The sequence below is a fragment of the Vicugna pacos genome, chromosome X (assembly GCF_048564905.1).
Source record: "Vicugna pacos chromosome X, VicPac4, whole genome shotgun sequence".
Taxonomy (NCBI): Eukaryota; Metazoa; Chordata; class Mammalia; order Artiodactyla; family Camelidae; genus Vicugna; species Vicugna pacos.
Genome location: NC_133023.1, coordinates 86,298,075 through 86,310,642, shown reverse-complemented (window position 1 = coordinate 86,310,642; position 12,568 = coordinate 86,298,075). Strand labels below are relative to the sequence as shown.

General features: G+C 41.0%; 1 non-coding gene and 1 pseudogene across 1 annotated transcript; one reads left to right on the top strand and one right to left on the bottom strand.

The window, feature by feature from the left end:
• Positions 1-390: 390 nt before the first annotated feature.
• LOC116277297 (U6 spliceosomal RNA) lies at positions 391-491 on the top strand (annotated as a pseudogene).
• A 10,762-nt stretch (positions 492-11,253) lies between these two features.
• Positions 11,254-11,360, bottom strand: LOC116277303 (U6 spliceosomal RNA). Its single transcript, XR_004186780.1, has one exon. It is a non-coding gene; the product is annotated as a U6 spliceosomal RNA (small nuclear RNA).
• Between the last annotated feature and the right edge of the window lie 1,208 nt (positions 11,361-12,568).

Below are 12,568 nucleotides of genomic sequence, written 5' to 3'. Positions count from 1 at the left end.
GGGATGGAGGGAAGGAAGGAAGGAGATAAGAAGAAGGATGAAAGAAGGAGGGAAAAGGAGAGGAAATAAGAAGGGAGAAGGGAAAGAAGAAAAAGAAAGAAAGGATGGGAAAGGGGAAGGAAAAAAGGAAAATAAATGAAAAAAGGGAAAGAAAGAAGCAAGGAAGAGAGAGAAGGCAAAAAGGAAGAGGGAGAAACTAAGGGCAGGTAGGGAGCAGGAGAGGGAAGGAGGACAGAGGGAGGAAGGAAAAAACATTCCAAACAAATCCCAAGAGAAAAAAAAGAGAAAGAGAGAGAGAGAAAGCTATAAAACAGGAAGACTTTCTTTGTGACAGGAATCTCTAGCAAAGAGAAAGAGAGGAACTACAGACAAGTGATCAAAATGTGGGCTGTGCTCGCTTCAGCAGCACATATACTAAAAGTGGTGATACAGAGATTAGCATGGCCCTTGCTCAAGGATGACCGCAAACTCATGAAGCATTCCAAAAGGAAAAACAAACAAACAAACAAAAAAAAGCATGAGCTTTGGAATCAGACAGCTCTTGGATCTCTCTCATGTCTAGATGTCTAGACGTCTCGTGTTTAGGTGGCACCTTACAGTTCTTTCATAATATGCTGGTATGGCTTCATTTTACAGTTCTCCCACTTCCAAAAATCTCCAGGCAAGAAGCAGCCACAACTCCCCCTACTTGAAGGTCCCAATAGTTAATAGGTCCCAGGGTTGGATTGCTAAAGAAGACTCAGAGGACCCAACACAACAACGCTTACAATTGTACGATTTACTGCAGGAGAAAAGTATAGTGGAGCAAGAAAGTAAGGATATGCATCACAGGCAAAGGCTGCTTCACAGAAAGGAATGTGGAGAGGCCAGGTGCAGTCTCCATTTAGCCTCTGTAAGGGTCAGGCAGGATGCACTTCCTCTCTCAGATCAGGGACCACAAGAAGTTCAGCCCTAGAGCCCTGGGTGGGAATAAGGTATGCAGCATCAAGACCGGGCGAAAATCATTAATCTCACTATAATGAAAACTAAATGCTCTAGTATCTACAATATATAAAGAACACTCACAATGCAACAATAAAAAGACAAATAATCCAATTAAAAATGGCCAAAGCACCTGAAAAAACATTTATCTAAAGAAGACAGACAAATGGACAATTAGCCATGAAAAAATGCTCAACATCACTATTATTAGGGAAATGCCAACCAAAGTCAGGAGATACTACTTCACAGCCACTAAGATGGTTGTAATTTTAAAACAAACAAAAAACAATGGAAAGTAAGTATTAGCAAGGACCTGGAGAAATGGGAACCCTCAGACATAGTGGTGAAAATGTAAAATAGTGCAGTTACTATGGAAAACAGTTTGGCAAACCCTTAAAAGAGTTAAATACAGAGTTGCCATATGACCCAGCAATTCCACTCCTAAGTATATACCCAAGGAAATGGAAAACATACGTTCACAGAAAAACTTGTACAGACACAACTCACTTAGTTGTGCTTTACCTTATTACACTCTGCAGAGACTGTGTTTTTAACAAATTGAATGTTTGTGGCAACGCTGTGTCCAGCAATTCTGTTGGCGCCATCTTTCCAACGGCACTTGCTCACTTCAAGTCAGAGTCACATTTTGGTAATTCTCGCAATATCCCAAACATTTTCATTACTATAATAATTGCTATGGTGACTTGCGAGTAGTGATCTTTGATGTTATTATTGCAAAAAAGATTATGACTCACTGAAGGTTCATATGATAGTTGGCATTTTTTAACAATAAAGTATTTTTAATTAAGGTTATATATATATAATTTTTTACATAATACTACTGCACACTTGACAGACTACAGTAGAATGTAAACATGACCTTTATGTGCACTGGGATACCAAAAAGTCATATGACTTGCTTCATTGTGATAACTGCTTTATTGCAACGCTCTGGAACTGAACCTGCAATATCGCTGAGGTGTGCCTGTACGTGAATGTTCATAGCAGCATTATTTATAATAAAAAGGAGGAACAATCAAATGTACATCAACCGATGAATGGATAGACAAAATATGGTATATCCCCAAATGGAATATTATTAAGCCATAAAAAGGAATGAAGTACTGACACATGCTACAACATGGAGAAACCTTGAAGGTGTTTTCCTAAGTGAAAGAAGCCAGTCACAAAGGTCACATACTGTATGATTCAACTTATGTATGAAACATCCAGAATAGGAAAATCCAGAGAGACAGAGAGGAGATCAATAGTTGCCAGGGTATGGAGGGAGAAGGAATTGGGGACCACAGGGTTTCTTTTTGGGGTGATGAAAATATTCTGAATTTAGATAGTGCTGTACAATATTGTGAATACACTAAAAGCCATTGAATTGTATATTTTAAAATGGCAAATTTCGTTACATGAAGTTATTCTCAATTAAAAATAAATAAAACAATGCTGGCAATGTAGTGCTCTAAAATTCCTGGGATCCATGGTCACAAAGCCACACTAGTAATTAGCCCTTTCAGGGTTACTACATGCATCACTGCCAAGGAAAGTGACCGCAAACCAGAGCTGAGACCCAACTCCTTTAGGGTAAGGCCTCCAGAAGGGGGCCCAACCCGTGCCACCTACAGGCAGCCCTCCCGCCACCACCGCGCCCCCCACCCCCACCCTGATGCACACCCACGATCTCACTGGGCACATCTTGGTGGGGCTGCAGCTCAGACCAAGGCCCCCTAAATTTCCTCTGCTCTGAACAGCAGAAGGGAAGGGAGCCCTGCTTGAGACTGACACTCCCTCCAATGCCACCGAGGGTGACCATCTGTCCTGGTTTGCCCAGGGTTCTGTCCCCATTTGAAAATGGGAAGTCTGGCTTCTGGAGAAATCCCCCAGTCCAGTCCCGGGAAGTTGGGAAGCCAGCCTTCACCCCCAGGATGGCCCGTGCCCGGCTCCGCAGGCGGGAGGGGCCTGGCTCCCCCTCTCCGTGCCCAGAAGCCATCGGAGCCCCGCACTGGACCTGAAACTGGAGGGCCACTGCTGCTCATCCTGCTGCAGCTGGGCGCTTCTCCCGCCGAGCCCAGCCGAGCCCAGCCCAGCCCAGCCGAGCCGCCGACGCAGCCTGGCGCTCTTCTGCCTGCCAAATTATCTTCACTAACAGCGGGAATTCAAGGGCCCTTCATGCCTCTCGTGATGACTGAGTCTGCACCGACGCCTCTCAGCTGATTCAACACACATTTACTGAGCGCTTAGCGGAGTGATTAGAGGTGGCCCTCGCCGCCACTCGCTGGGGGCTGGCCTGCTCTGACAGTCCCCCCTCCCACCCCCGCAGCTCGTCCCGCAGCCACGTGCAGGCCGGCGGAGGCTCCTCTCCTGCCTGCTCCTGGGAGCTCAGGAAGCCCGCGCAGGTCCCCGCTGCTCCCTGTGCTTCCAAACACCAGCCCTCCACTCCAGAGGTGCCTGGCTTTGTTCCGCCCTGGCTCAGAGCCAGGCACCCCGCCCTGTCGTGAGGACCCAGAGATGAGAAACTGGGGGGCTCCTGCTTGTGAGGACCTAAGATCTAGATGGGGAGAGGTGATCGCCCCAAATGCAGGTCACACTGGGCTAGGGCTGGGTGTGCCAGGGCTCCTTGGGGAGGGGGCACCAGAGAGGTGTGCAGAGAAGGGGGCGGTCTTCAGGGGCCCAGAGAACAGTATCCACGGTGGGGGGTAGGGGGGCATGAGATGGCACAAAGGGTGTGCAGAGAGGCAGGGAGAGGCAGGAGCAGAATCCAGGGACTCAAGGGAAGAGAGCGCCTCACGGAGGAAGTTGAGACCCAGTGTCTGAGCCCCCAACCAGGTCCAGTGGATGCGGGCTGGAAAAGCAACTTTTGGTGCTGAATAGAGGGCACTACGGAAGCCCGGTCCAAGTGCGGATTTCTTGTATGGTCAATGATGACATGATGATCCGTCTGCCTGGAGGTTATCACATTCTGTTCTGACTCCTGGCCTGTGAATGGTTCTCCTGTGGAACAGCAGCTTCCTTTTCACGTGCTGGGCAGTGGCTGTGCATGGTCTCTGTTCTCAGCCGTGGCTGCCGTGTAGTTTGTCACGTTACAATGAAGGTGTGTGTTTGGGCCTCAGGCCTGGTTTTCCCATGCTGTGCTTGGCATATGTATAGAAGGTGCAGGCCCAGTCTTGGGGAGAGGCTGTCTCCTGGTGGTGCTTGTGTTGGCCCTGATGCAAACCATGTAGACCCTGGCTGGCTCCTGTTTGCTGAGCCATGGGGTAAGAATAGGAGTTGGCCTGGTCATGTTGTAACTCCTTGTTTTTGGAGCGTTCTGTAGGCATGGGCTTAGATGTGAGTAGGGTCTGTCCCCTGGTTCACAGGCTGATGTGTGTTTGTTTATGAACCCTATTATAGGCAGAAGCTACACAGGAGTTTGCTACTATAGATACACCTGCTTAGAGATATAAATCCTCATTTGAGAGCTCCTCTCTTAGTGTGCTGAAGGCTGCTCTGCTCTGAGGTTTGCTGTGAAGCAGTGGAGAGTTGTCTTTGATTTTAGGTGCTTTCAAGGGAAAAAGAAACAATTTTAAAACAGGGTAGAAGCACACAGTGTTTTTTCCTATTCTTATTAATGGGACAAAACTCACCACTCCCAGCTGCTTGCATTGCCAAGAGAAACCAGGCATGTGGAGATTCCACTGATAACCCGTGGAAGCCAAAATGGCTGGGTTTGCAGGATTCAAGGGATTGAGGGAATGGGGACTTCATTATCCGGTGGTGAGAAGGCATATATCCTAAGGACAGAGGTGAGGGTAGGTTTGGGGGAATGACTGCTGAATTGGGAACAGCTTAAAAGGGGAGAGCTATGACCTGGAAAGAGGAAAGAAGGGAAGATTTAGGAAAGGGTTTCCTAAATTATGTGTCCCTGCACACAGGTATGCCCGTTCTGGCTTCTAGGGGTCCTGAGGTGTCGCCCTCCTGAGTCCTCAGGACGACCCTGCAAGGACTATTGTGGCAACGCCTTGAGGTTGATCATTTTTGGCCATGAACTGCCTATCCATTTACTACAGTGTGCCCTACAAATCAGTTTCTATGAGTAAGTTCCATGACAATAAAAAGATTGGGAAGCATCAAATTAGGAAATAAGGAGTGTCCAAGGGACCACTCCTGATCCTCCCACCAGCCTGACTTTGTACAGCTCTGAAACATGCACCTGAAACCTTAAGTCAAGAACTGCTTAAGGTCTTCCATGTCTGGTGAAGGCAGACTAGGTAATTCAGACCAACCCTCCTTCTGAAGACAAGTATAAAAGGTGGACAAAGCATATAAAAAGATATGTTTAAAACCATCAGCGAGCTACTAATGTAGTGAGCAATCAATTAGTTTAAGATCTAGAAGACATTTAGATAATAAAAGGATATCGTGACCAACTTTATATTGCACATTTTAACACTTAAATAAAATGGATAAATTATCTGAAAACACATTTTACCAAAACTGATACAGACAAATATTAGAAAACTCAAATAATATTAAAATTTCAGACACAGAGAGCTTCACAATTGAGTTCTACTAAATATTTGAAGAAGTAGTTCCAATCTCTTCCAGAGACTAGAGATAAGATATTGCCCAACTCATTTTATGAGGCTCCTATAACCTTGGTACCAGAACCCAACAAGGACAGTTTGAGAAATGCAAACGACAGGCCAATCTCATTCATGAACATAGATGCGAAAATCCTAAATCAAATTTTAGCAAACTAAGTCCAACAATATGTAGTGGAAAGGATAAAATATCTTGAATAAGTTGGGTTTATTTCCAGAAATGCAAAGATATTTTGATATCAGGGGATCAAGTGTTTTAATTGGTCATACTAACATATTAAAGGGGAAAATCATGTGCTAATCTCAGAAGATGCAGAAAAAACCATAAAATTCAATATCCATGCATGACAAAAACTAATAGCAAAATAATAGAAAGGAATGTCTTTTTAAAAACTTTTTTGGCTGTGGAAGATAATTAGGTTTATTTATTTTTAGAAGAGGTACTGGGGATTGAAGCCAGGACCTCATGCATGCTAAGCATGTGCACTACTGCTTGAGCTATACTCTCCCTGTGAAAAGAATGTCTTTGATAAGGATCTTGAAAAAAATGTATAGGCATCATCATATTTGAGGTGAGCAATTGAAGGCTTTTCCTTTGAGGTCATGAACATGATGAAGATGCCCACTATCATCACCATTTCTCTTTAACATTGTAGTGGAGGTCCTATGCAGTGCAGGAAAGGGAAGAATGATAGAAGGTTTTAAGTGGATAAACCAGAATTTTTATTCTTTGCATATGTCATGACTGTGTATGTAACCATTCCAAAAGTGTATAGAGATCAATGATTAGAATTAAAGAGACTGTTCAACAAGAATACTGGATAGAAGGTATATATATATATGAAATTAATTTTTTCCCACATAATGGCAACAAACAGAAAAGTGGAAATTAAAAAATAAAGATACAACCAGTAGCATCACAAAAGAGAGAAACACTTGGAAATAGTATGTTGAAGAATTTAGGGGTGAGTGTACTAATGTCTGTAATTTACTTCAAAATACACCCAAAATAACAGGACTTAATGGATGAATAGAAGGATAGAGAGATGAATAGATACACGATAAAGCAAATGTAGTGAAATGTTAATGGTAAAATCAAGGTGGTGTGTATTCACTGGAAAATTCTTTCCCCTTTTCTGTATTTTTGAAAAATTTCATAGTAGAATGTTGGGAAAATCTTAAAACAAGTATAACAGGAAAAGCTTACATACTCTATGAATAAAAATATAAAACCTTATTAAGAAGCATTAAAGAAGACCTAGACAAATGAAGAGATATATTGTGTTCAGGGATTAGAAGACTAAATATTTTTGGTGGAGGAGGTCTTTGAGGGGATGTGACCGTCAGCTGGACCCAGGCAATCAGATGCTCCTCAGCCCTACCCTGGTCCTTGGAATGTATGTTCTGCCCACCATTCTCACAGTAGGAGCTATTTTCAAGGGCATACCCTTGAGAGAGCACTGTGTTGTTGAGGCCATCTGGACCGGTATACGTGACTGAACCCAGTTGAACTTTTAAGATTCTGATGAGTGGATGCAAAGTCTACTTGTCTCACCCAAGACAAGTCTTCTATGTAGATTCCCTTATTTTCTAAAACTGCCACCACCAATCTGGGGTGGTCTGACTCTTTCCTCTGTCTCTCCTTACCTTCTGGGTACAGGGACTAGTTTTGAATTTCACCCAGGGTACTCCCCAGGTTGCAGACCAACAATAGTAAAAAAGTCAACTAATCCATAGATTCAATGCAATTACAGTTAAAGCCCCAGAAGGTTTTTTGCGGAACTTGACAAACTGATTAAAAGACTTATATGGAAATCCACAGGGCCAAAGATAGCCAAGGCACTCTTGAAGAACAGAGTGGGAGGGATTGCTTGACCAAATATCAAGACTTATTGTAAAGCTATGTTGATTAATAGTGTGATATTAATGCAAGGAAAGATACTTAAGTCACTGGAACAGAACAGAGAGCCCAGAAACAGACTGCTGCATATGTGCACATGTGCATAAAGATGGTGTTACAGAGCAGTGAGGAAAGGATGGCGTTTTCAACAGATTATGCTAGTACAATTGACTATCTGTATTGAAAAAAAAAAAAAGAAATTGGACCCCTACCTCATACCGTACACAAAAATCAATGCCAGTGGATTAAAGGTCTAAATGTAAATGACTAAACAATGAAGATTTCATAAGGTAATAAAAGAAAAATTGGGGAGCAAGGAAAGAGTTCTTTAAAAAGACATGTAAAACTAACCATAAAAGAAAGTATTGATGAGTCTGAGTGCTTTAAAATTAAATTCTCTTTCTCAGAAAATACCATAAGATGAAAAGACAAGTCTCCTACTGTATAGCACAGAGAACTATATTTAATGGCTTGTAGTAACCTGTATTGAAAAGGAATATGTAAAAGAATATATATATGTATACCTGAATCACTATGCTGTATACCAGAAACTAATACAACATTGTAAATCAATTACACTTCAATTAAAAAAAGTTTTTAAAAAAGACAAGTCACAGGGTGGGAGTAGATATTTGCAATAAATTTAGTAGAAAAAAAGCTATTTTCCAAAATAAATAAAGAACTATAAACAAGAAAAAAGATAGATAATACAATAGAAAAATAGGCTAGAAACTTAGTCACTCCAGAAAATTGTAAATCCAAATAGATAATAAACATACAAAAATTTGCTTAACCTCATTAGTAATTAGGGAAATGCAAATTAAAACCACAATACAATACCATTACATACCCACTTAACTGGTGAAAATTAAAAGCCTGACACTAATAATGGTTGGCAAGAACACGGAGCAACAGTGAGACTTTTAAACCATTGCAACCATTTTAGAAAATCGTGTACTATTATTTACTAAATTTGAAGATACACATTATTTCATGATTGAGCACTTCCACACAGATATATATCTTCAGAAATACACTCTTATGTACCCTGGGGTATATGTGTGTATTCATTCATTCATTTATTTATTTATAGAAGCTGTCCCTCAAGAGTGAATAGTTAAACATGCCATATTCATCCAGTTGAATACTATGTTTCAATAAAAATGAATAAACTATAGATATAAGCAAAAATGGTATGGAGAATTGAGTTGATTGTTCTTGCTTGGGCACTTACCTGGGTGAGATTTGTCTCATGGCTTACAAGGGCAGAGATAAAGTTAAGGCCATGGTCTGAGGGGCCTTCCCAAGTGTGCTTAATGGTGGTATGTGGCTAAGCTATTGACATATGTGTAAGCCAAGTGCTTAGGAAAGGGTATCCCATAATTGCTGAACAGTGGTAAAGATTCAGGCTTGGCTTTGGCCTAGGGCTGGTGTGCTAAGCTCTGGTATGTATATGGGTATGGACCCTACCCCGTCCTTGGTGAAAGCTGTCCCCTGTAGAGTCCTAGTGTGGATTTAGGCTCTTTGCTGAGAAGGTACTTAAAGGCACTTAATGTATGTTGAGAGGCTGTATAGCTATGAGCCTGGTCTAAGATGGGGCTGACTCTTGGCTTGCTAGATCTAGTTGCCGGTATGGTTAAGGGACTACCTGTCAGAGTGCTGTGGGGGCTACTTTAGCACAACGCCTGACATATAGTAGATGTTCAATAAATATAGATTTAATGAATGAAAAATGAGTGAATGATTGGCTGAAGTGGTATATACTTATATGAACCCTGTTCTTGGCACATGCTTGTCTCTTGATTTGATGACTAGTGGTATGCTCATGGTTTAGATTTGAATTCTAGTGTGCTTAACTATGGTTTTGGAATAACTGTTGTCTAGTGGGAATCATAGCATAGATTTAGACTTTCTGGTCCAGTGCTAGCTCCTGAGTGGGTCATGTGTGTTGAGCCCTGTAATGCGTAGGGACTATCCTTTGCTGAACAGTGGTATGGATATAAGCCTTAATCTGGACAGGGGAAATCCTACTGATACGGTATGTGTTGGAAGATTGTCTGCTCAGCGATTTGGGGAGTGGAGGTCTGCATAAGGGTCCTGAACTAGGCAGAGGGCCATCTCCCAGCTCACTGGGTACTGTGGTTAGAGAATGGGAGCTGTATGAGGGCTCCTTTGTGCTGGGCTCAGCCATGGTATAAAAAGGAATCCTAGACTGGGCAGGGACCATGCATGGTGCCGGGCTGTGGTATGTAGATAAGCTCTGCTCTTGATAGAAAGAGATGATTTGGTAGGAAAAAAAAGTCAGTCAAGAAAAAGAGATTGTTCAAAATAAATTTGATGAGGGGAGGATATAGCTCAAATGGTAAAGCACATGCTCAGCATGCATGAGGTCCTGGGTTCAATTCCCAGTACCTCCTCTAAAAAATAAATAATTTAATAAATAAACCTAATTACCCCCCAAAATAAATTAAAAATTAAAATAAAAAACTAAATTAAAAAATAAATTTGATGAAACATCACTTAAAAATATTGCTACAAAAACTCTGAGATACTAATAACAGACTGCCGTCATGCATTAACCATACCAAGTAGTATTCATTCGAGAAATGTGAAGATGCTTCAGTATGATGAAATATATTAATATTATAATATTTATTTTATTAATAGGTGAAAGGTAGAAAACATATGATCTTCTTGATATGTGCCCCAAAAGGCATTTGAGAGAATTCAGTGTTTCTTTATGATAATATTTGGTTAAACCTTAGTGAAACAGGGATAGATGGATATTGCCTTAACATGGTAAAAAATATTTTGACCTCGAACTAAAAGCCAGCATCCTCTTTCATATTTTTTTTCTGAACTACCTCCTGTCTGCTCTTTTATGGTTCGAGTATCAAGCGACTGAGTGAGCCCTAAAGCAAACTATTACAGCTTAGAATTTTAAAAACCTTTAAATTTCAACAACCTCCCAGAATAGAGAATAACCTTTCAATATCTGGCTCTGACTGAAGGCAGGGATGCTGCCCCTGCAGACGATTGTGTTGTGTAAAACTGTGTAAATAAAGCTGCCCTGGAAGCTCTTTGGCAGGCTGAATTGGAGCTGGATTCCCTGGCTAGAAGTGGGGCAGCTGGCTGAGCAGGAAGGTGAAGTATTTCTTTTTTGTGGGCTGAGAATGTGAGAGTGTCACCATAAGATTACAAAACATGGAATGGAGAAGTGTTATGTAATGAATGGTCTGGGCTGGTGGCTGTGTGTGCGTGTGTGCGTGTGTGTGTGAGAGAGAGAAAGAGAGAGAGAGAAGGGGAGGGAGAGAGAGAGGAGCATGAAGCCTATTTAATACTTGAAATATTCAAAATATACCACAAGACTCACAGCACGAAGAAGCCATACTGGAATAGCTAAGGATCTCAGCTTTCAGTCCCCGTTTTCCTTACCACCTAGGTTTCTACTATTTGGTTTGCTAATTTAAATGATATCCTTTGGCTCCCACCTATAACCTAGGTAGCAATCATTGAGCTTATTCTACATTTCCTCCTTTGCTCCCATTTTGAGTTGTATTTCTACTTTGTCAGCAAACGTTCTTCAATTCTCATCCTCATATTTGTCTTAGATGTATAATTAAACCTATCCAATCCTCACTATCTGTTCTCCTGCCAAAATTTTCCAATCATCTTTTAGTGGAATGAAACTTGACCCTTAGTGGAATCCTCAGAAAGAGTTCTTGCACACATTTAAAACTGAGATCCTTGGCTTCTACTTTTTTCTTTCTTTCTTTGTTTTTTAATATGGAACACTTCACAGATTTGCATGTCTTCCTTGTGCAGGGGCCATGCTAATCTTCTCTGCATCGTTCCAATTTTAGTATGTGTGCTGCCAAAGCGAGCACTTCCTACTTTTTTTTTAACTTAAATTTCTTTAAAATGTTTCTTCACTCTTGACTTCCTTTCTATAATCCTGGCAAGTAGTGTGTTGCCACCTGATTTCTTTTCTTGTAGGTCACTCATTTTTTGTTCATTTGTTTTTTGTTTTGCCTGTAGGCTCAAAGGAATTTTTTTTTATTATTAATGTCTGTTTTATTAGACTGTGTCTCAGAGTTGACAGTCAATTTTCCCAATTACACAATGAGCTCTAGAAATATGTAGAATCAGGTGTTGTTTTATTTATCTCCAGAAAGTTTTGTTACAATTACACTATTAAATATTGGTTCTGTTCCATTGTTGGCTTTTTCTTTTTAAGAAATTCCAGGTGTATCTGTCAGTTTCCTCTTTACCTCTTTATTTTGTTTTGGTTGACTTAGCTCTTTTTCACTCTCATTCTTTCTTTCCTATACTGAATGTTTCAATCTTCGATGCTTTGTAATTTAGTCTTCTGAGATGATTCTGTCTTTTTCTTCAATTTCTTTCCTGAGTTCAGTCAGCACTCACTTCACATCTTCCTGTTTGCTTGTTTCTATTCTGTTTTTAAATTTCTGATTCATAATATTCTTTCACATCTGTAATTGCTTGTTTAATATATTTAATTCATGCTTTTCTCTGCTTTGCAGTTGTTTTTATTGGGGAGTAATTATTTCTATCAGCTGAGAAGTTTTGATTCTTTTTTTTTTTTTAGAGTAGCTTTGTGCGGATGTTGGGTTCCTTTTCTAGTCATTATAAACTGTGCTAGAAGTTCCTAGTTCAGCAGTAACTGCTGATGCTATATGGAAAAAAAGGTTTGGATGCCTTGTTTGGTTTATTGGTTCAAGAGCACCCTCTTCTGTTGATACACGGAAGTACAATTTCTTTAATAAATGGTGCTTTTGTAGGGGCATGGTCATTGAATTTTTGATTCTATAATGCTATTCCTCCAATGGATACTTCTCCCTTCTCAGTTACTGTGTTCTTTCTTCTCAAGCCTTCTGTTGTGTGCAATTTTCAGGTCCCTTTCTTTTGACTTTTAGTGCTCTGATCACCAGGTCTCGAATCTGTTCTTAGTGTTTACTTAGTCAGGGTGGGACTCTCTCCTGAGTGTGAATTCTAAGTGATGTTAATCATGTTTTACCACTGCTGCTACCCTGCAGAAGCCCCTTGTCTTCCTCAAAATTCACGGAAATGCCTG